The sequence below is a fragment of the Elephantulus edwardii genome, unplaced genomic scaffold, assembly GCF_000299155.1.
Source record: "Elephantulus edwardii isolate Elephantulus edwardi_28Jun2011 unplaced genomic scaffold, EleEdw1.0 scaffold00073, whole genome shotgun sequence".
Taxonomy (NCBI): Eukaryota; Metazoa; Chordata; class Mammalia; order Macroscelidea; family Macroscelididae; genus Elephantulus; species Elephantulus edwardii.
Window position 1 is genome coordinate 2,165,747 of NW_006399823.1, and position 7,784 is coordinate 2,173,530.

Below are 7,784 nucleotides of genomic sequence, written 5' to 3' on the forward strand. Positions count from 1 at the left end.
TGCAACAATGAATGACTGGAAACCCTATGTCTCTGTAAACTTTCATTAAAATTAATTTTAAAATATTACTGATAAAAAAAGAGACTTGCCCTAGAGGGCGATTCCCCCCCCCCTGTACAAAAACAACACCACTTTGCAATACTCATAAAAAAAAACAGTATTAAAAAAAGAAGAAACAAAACTGCCCCCAGTATAATACTTTACAGAAGCTTATAAAACACAAGCTCTTCAGGTGAGACAACAATAACCCACATCCCACCTATCCTCCAAACACAGTTCTGGAAGTGAATTTAGTTCCAGAAAACCATGTTTCAGAATGGAAAGAAATCTTTGGAGACTTCTGCCAAGGTTCTCTGATGGCAGGAATCAACCTCTGAAATAGACCACAGGCAATAATTTTGAGAGTAGCAGCTGGTTTTCCAGAGTTATATACAGAGCTCTGCCATCCTCACCCCAGCCCACCTCTACTCCCAACTCCAAACCCACAGCCAGCAGACACCTGCTGCATCTGAAAGTGTTTTGGAGGAACTGTTCCTTCTAGACTGGACCCAAGGGCTCCTGAGTTTGACCGTTTGACCCTCGTTGGGTTCAAAGGCACTCATTCTTCTGCATATTTATTCATTGTCTAAGCTCTCAGATGTATAGTAAATGATTGGAAAGACCATAGCCTGAATCAGGTACAAATTGGTCTTCAAACTTACATCATCGCTTCTCAGTAATTTGGAGAGGCGCCTGACTGCCTATTTTCTCAATGCAGTAAGTCTGCTGATGATCGCCTGACTGTAGGTACCAGAGATGTTTACTGTGAATCCAAGTAAGATAAAATCGTCGACAATTTTAATATTTTTCTCCTTCTATCATGATGTTTCTTATGAGTCCAGTGATGAGGATTTTTGTCTTCTTGATTTTGAATTATCTATATTGCAGGCTCTCTACTTTGATCTTCTGCAGAAAGCATTTTCTTCAATTCCTATTTGCTTTCAGCAAGCAAGGCTGTGTCACAATTTATTGATTTTGATTGCATTTTTAAAATGTGTGTAGTAAATAAAAATGATTTTAAAATTTAATATGCAAAGAAAAGATATGTAATTGCATGTAAAATAAGATTGAGATAAAGTTGCTCTTGAATCAATCCTACTCATGGTATCTCTGTACTCCATAGAGTTTTCAATGGTGGATTTTTCAATGTAGATTGCCAGACTTTTTCTCCATGATCCCTTGTGAGGACTCAAATCTCCATTCTTCTGCTTAGCAGCCAAGAGCAGGAAGCCATCACGTCACCTAGGGACTCCCAAAGAGGCTATATTGTGCCATTATACAGAACTCGTAGGCAGAGAAAAGACTGAGAGACCAATGCAATTGTTTACATGAGGTCTAAGTGCAGTAGAAGCACAGAAAATTTGTTTCCAGAACTTTTATCTGAACATTTAAAACTCAGTTTCTCAAAACATGAGATAAATTGTTTGACTTTTTTATCTTTAGAACCACCTCTGTCCTCATTCATCTGCAATGAAATCTGTGACATCTGAAACTTGACAGGGCCACTTTGTTTTTCTGGGTCTTGCAAATTTTCTGCCTTTGAAAAGGGTCACTTTCCCATTACTCTTCTTAGTTGGATATATCTGAGGTTTCCTTCTCTACCAAGTTTCAGCCAACACTAGTTTTAGTTGTTGTTGTTGTTGATTATCTTCAAGTTGAGCACGACTCATAGCGACCCTATGAACAAAAGTCCTGAAGCCCTTCTACAGTTATTGACACTTATCAACGTTCATAGAGTTTCTGGAGGCATGTTATTTAGGAAGTGGATAGTGTACAGCTCAATTGTGAGGTATAACAGAAGGTTATTGGGACAAAAATATCCTGTTTTAGTGTTTTTGGCTTGTTGCTTTAAGTACACTTGAGTCAACCATGACATTATTTTTCCATGTTAATGTTGTTGTGGTATTGTTGTTTTGTGTACCATAGAGTTGGGACCAACCCCTAGCTGACCCTCCAGCAGGTTTTCAGAGGCAGTTAATTACCTGTGAAAGAGATTACCCATCCTTCTCTTGCAGAGCAGGGAGTGACCTTGAATCCCGAGCCTTCGAGATTGTAGCACAGCTTCTTGCCACTAGGCAATGAGAGCTCCCTTTTCTATGTTAATAGCATCTTTGAAAAATTATAATATTTTAGAGTCAATCCTGAGAAACATTTCCTCAATACTGTTAATAACTTCTCAGGTTAAACTCTCTTAATCTTCATTTATCTATGCTTGTTTTCCAAATAGTTTTGGATTCTTCCAGACTGTGTTGTCTTTAATTCTGGAGCAAAAAAAGTTTCTTTCCCCTAGACTGGCAGAAACTCTTTCAAATGACTTTGCTCCCAGTGTCTATCCCAGTTGGGAAGCCCTCCCTGTGGGATTTGGAGCCTCCCCTTCCAGGCATTGTTCACGCCATTAGGAACAGCCTTTCAGACTAGGGGCGGTGCCCTCCCTCCAGCCACTCAATAGGTTGGCAGGCATTCTCAATTTAGATTGCTTCTTGATTGTGTCTTTTTCTATTCATGCTTTATATTGTGCTTTGATTATCTCAAAAAGATTATTGTTGTTAAGTGCCGTCAAGTCTTAGTAGACTCACAGCGACCCTATGAATGAAAGACCTGAACAATTGTATAACTTTCATTGTTTCTCCAAGTTCATAGAGCTTCCGGAGGCAAGCTATTTTGGATATGGATGTCACTCCTGCTTCCAAGCTTGTTTTAATCAGGAAGCTCCACCAAACACTGTCCACCATGGGTAATCATTATTGTGTTTGACACATAGGGTGTCACAGTGTTTAGCATCACAGCAACCATGAGTTATTTCTGAACAGCAAATGGACAGACCAGTGCTATACCACTTAGAAGTATGTTTGAAAAAAAAAAAAAAAAAAAAGAAGTATGTTTGACCAAAACCAATTAAAACCAGGCCTGGGGGCTAATGACTAAAATCACCTACCTTTGGCTTGGTAGCATACTTTCTATCCACTAGGTCAACAGAGCTCTCTCTATGTTGTTGTTAAGTGCCATCGAGCCATAGATGACTCATAGCCACCCTATGAACCTAAGACCTGAACACTTGTATAACTTTCATCATTTCTTCATGTTCAGAGAGCTTCTCGAGGCAAGCTATTTCGGAAGTGGATGTCACTCCTGCTTCCAAGCTCATATAAAAAAAAAAAAAATGCCTGGAAAAGGTAGATCTATTAAATTTTATAAATCCTCCAAATGTTGCTATGTCTCATTATTCAGTGTTGTTGTGTTGTAAGGTGCTGTGGCATTACCTACTCATAGCACCCCTATGGACAAGCGATCTGGGAAGTTGTCCTATCCTGTACCATACTTTGGGTGTGTTGTCTGAAGGGGGTCATCCTTGGAAAAAGACATCACACTGTGAAAGAGGGTCAGAGAAAGAGAGGAAGACCCTCATTAAGATGGACTGACACAGAGACTGTAACAATGGATTGAACATAACTGATCATGAAGAATGCGCTATGCAATATAGAAAGGGAAAACACCACCTGTGTTAATATTACTCTGTTCTGATCAGGTCTTTAGATATAATGTACCCAATCTCTTGTTGAATACAAATTTTTAAACATGAAAATTTTTAAATGAAATTTCAATATTTTATCACTGGCAGGTACTATTGTCAGCTATTTGCCATGATGTGTCAGACCGTGTCTTATTTGATTAGTGCTACAATCACAGAAATACCAAAATATGATGGTTTTAACAAACAAATTTATCTATAGTTTAGGAGGAAAGAAGTCTGGCTGCTGGGGAAAGTATTGTCTCTCTGTGAGTTCTGGAGGAAGGCCTTTGTCTCCTTTCAAAATCTGTAAGCCCAAAGTTCCTTGATGTTCATGTGCCAAGGGCCTTCTGCTTTGTCAAGGAGGTTCCCAGTGCTGGGTGGCTAGCTCACAACTCAAATATCTTCAGAAGTGCTTTTCTTCAAGATAACTATCATACTTCAGTGTGTAGCAGAAATGTGGTATGGGTGCCTCTTATTTTGTTATATAGAGTATTACAAAATATGAGTATTCAAGAGCTAGAATTAACTTTTTTTAAATTGCTTCAATAATAAGAGGCTATTAATGAAAATGACATTTTGTTTATATTGTCATGCCAGTGTGGTGAAAAGGGCAAAGAACGTTTTTATCATTATTATCATAATAGTTCTACTATTGACCTTGAAAATTTTAGGAGGAAATGTTAAGATTCTCTGTACTGTGCTTTGAGAACTATAGCCCTAAATGTTCTAATTTAGAAAATTTGGGAAGACGGTCTTCGCAGAGTCGCCGTGGTCTCCTGCTTCAACAGTGCTTGAACGGAACCCGGCGCTCAACCGCGTCTCCCCTCGCTGGTCATCTCCAGCTAGTCCTCCGCCACCTCCTCACATCAGCACCCCCGGACGCCCCAAGGTCCTCGCCTCCACTCCAGCACCGCGCAGCCGCCGCCTCTCCGCCGCTGCCATGACCGCGTCCCCTTCGCAGGTGCGCCAGAACTACAACCAGGACTCAGAGGCCGCCATCAACCGCCAGATCAACCTACGCCTCCTATGTCTACCTGTCCATGTCTTACTACTTCAACCGTGATGATGTGGCTTTGAAGAATTTTGCCAAATATTTTCTCCACCAATCCCACGAGGAGAGGGAACACGCTGAGAAACTGATGAAACTGCAGAACCAGTGAGGCGGCCACATTTTCCTTCAGGACATCAAGAAACCAGACCGGGATGACTGGGAGAGAGAGCTGAACGCCATGGAGTGTGCGCTACACTTGGAGAAAAGTGTGAATCAGTCCCTACTGGAACTGCACAAATTGGCCACTGACAAGAACGACCCTCGTTTGTGTGACTTCATTGAGACACATTACCTGGATGAGCAGGTGAAATCCATCAAAGAACTGGGTGACTACGTAACCAACTTGCGCAAGATGGGCGCCCCTGATTCGGGCCTGGCCGAGTACCTCTTTGACAAGCACACCCTAGGAGACAGTGACGGCCAGAGCTGAACGAAGCTTTAGCCCAGCTTCCCCACAGCCACAGGGGTGACTCCGTGGTCACTACCAGGCCACCTGCATGTCTTGTTTATTACCTTTTCTATAAGTTGTACCAAAATACCCACTTAATTTCTTTCATTTGTACAGTTCCTTCAGATAGTCCTTTGGTACCCAGCTGTTGTGTTTGAGATCTTGGTGGGCCAGAAGTCTAAGCTATCTTGGCTAAATTCTTTAATCACCACGGTGTCTGCTTCAGTCACATTTAATAAAATGAAACTTACAAGAAAAAAAAAAGAAAATTTGGGAAAGCATAAGGTATATAAGCACATATTCCCTAGTTTTTGCAGCAATATTACTATTGCTTGTGATATAGTCTCTGGAAATCACTACTCTATTTGTGAGAGAATGGCAGTGAAAAATCTTAGTGTTATTATTAAAATGTCTTGACCCCATGACCAGATAGCAATTTTCTTAGAAAGGAATCTACTCTACTAGGGAACTGTAGGGAACTTCTGGTTGTTATTGTTGCTTGCTCTCAAGGTGATTCTGATTCTGGACAGTGCCACGTGTGCATTGTAGAAATGTGGTCAGTAGCATTTTCAAACCTTTGAACTCTTGGCGGCTGAACAGCAGGGCTCTGTTCTGAGGTGCTTATGGGTTTTGGGTATTTGAAATGCCAACTCTTTGCTCAATAGTCATGCATGTAACCGTCTATGCCAGTGAGAGACTACATTGGGAGATTAGCCCTGTGGAATTAGAGTCTTCAGAAATGGTGTCTGGGGAACCTAGATTTTTAAATATATTTTTTCCATGATTCTCATTAACCAGCCAAAACAGGTAAGGCAGGCTTTCAAGAACTACTGTCTAAAATCACTCAAAGTAAAACCACTGAACCTGTTGCTGTTGAGTCTATTCCACTCTGTAATGACTCTGCAGGATCCAGTGGAACTGCTGCATGTGGTTTTCAAGGCTATAACCTTTATGGAAGGAGATTACCACATCTTTTTCCAGGGACTACCCCCTCCTGATAACATGCTCAAATTATTTGAATTGAAGTATATCTAGGGAGTACTCTGGCTGCACTTCTTTCAAGACAAATTTGTTCCTTTTGAAGCCCATTGTATATCCAATGTTCATTACTAACACCATAATTAATCAATGTTTTTTATTCACTGTCCAACTTTCTTACTCTTATAAAACAATTGAAAACATGATTTGAGTCAGGTGCCCCTTAGTCTTTAAAGTGACACTGGTGCTCTTTTGTACTTTAAAGAGGTCCTTTCCAGCAAATTTACTCAATGCAATGTTATATATGATCTTTTGATTTCCATGAATGGTGGTTGTGGACAAATTCTTTGCAGTGCAGTGACTTTATGTCTTATATCTTGTTTTGATGCTTCCTATGTCGTTCCATATTTTGTGCATAGAATCCTTCAGTGTGGCAGCTTGAAGATCAAGTCTTTTCTTCAGTTCTGGCAGTTGAGAAATGCCAAACAGGTTCTTCTCTTTTGGGTCACATTGCACATTTTGTTATAGAATTTTGTCTTGTCTTTTCTTTTGTCTGTAGGGAGTTATGATGTTAACCCAAAGGATGCATCTCTCTCCCAATTTAAATCCACTAGTGGTGCTCCTGGTGAAAGCTAGGCTATCTCCTCCTGTACAACTAACAGCCTTGGAAACACCCTGGAAGGCCAGCTATGAGTCAGTTCTGTCTTAACAAAATGAGTATGATGAGTATTTGTCCTCTTAAGATTGTTATTGTTGTGTTGTTGTTGTTGTTGTTAGGTGCCATTGAGTTGTTTGCGATTCATAGTGACCCTATGTACAACAGCCCTAAACCCTGCTCTATCCTGTGCCAATCTTATTGTCTCTGACATACCAACCCCTTTTCCCCCAGTCACTGTATCAGGCCATTTCATTGAGGGTCTTCCTCTCTTGCGCTGTCCCTCCACCCTCCCAAACATGACATCCCCCTCCAAGGACTGGCCCCGCCTTGCAACATTTGCAGAGTATGTCAGATGGGGCTTCAGAATCCTTGACTCCAAAGAACAGACTGGTCTCACCCTCTCTTGGACAAACTCTTCTCCAACACCATAGATCAAAGGCATCAATTCACCTTTTATCATCTCTAGTCATTGTCCAGCTCTTTGATGCATAGCAAGTAATTACAAAGACTATGGCCTGAATCAAGTGCACCTTAATCTCCAGACTGACATCATTGCTCTTCAGTACTTTGGAGAGGTCTCTGACAGCAGACTTTCCCAATGCAATTTTTTTTTTTTAATTTTCTGGCTGCTGGTACCAAGATTGTGGAGCCAAGCAAACTAAAGTGGTTAACAATCTCAATCTTTCACCATGTATCCCGATTCTGCCCTTAGGCCCTGTGGTGAGAATCTTTGTTTTCTTGATGTTAAGCTTCAATCCGTATTGAAGGTCTTGAGCCTCTGCAGCAAGCGCTTCAGGTCCTCCTCAGTTTCAGCAAGCAGAGTTGTGTCATCTGCATAACGCAGATTGTTGATGAATCTTCCTCCTATCCTGAGATGCCACATTTGTCCTCATAGACCCAAGCCTCCTAGATTATATGTTTTGCATATAGATTGAAAATGAAATTAGGACACATCCCTGGCAGACACCCTTCCCAGTTTTGAACCATGCAGTGTTTCCTTGCTCTCTTCTGATGGCTGCCTCCTCTTCTGTTAAGCTCTCTCTATTATTCGTTCTTTTTACATTTCTCTATATTTTACAGTTTCTCTGTATTCTGGAGC

The 7,784-nt window shown here is 41.0% G+C and overlaps 1 pseudogene; it reads left to right on the forward strand.

Moving 5' to 3' along the window:
* LOC102876066 overlaps window positions 1-5,031 on the forward strand; it is a 12,323-nt pseudogene extending 7,292 nt beyond the window's left edge.
* The last annotated feature ends 2,753 nt before the right edge of the window (window positions 5,032-7,784 follow it).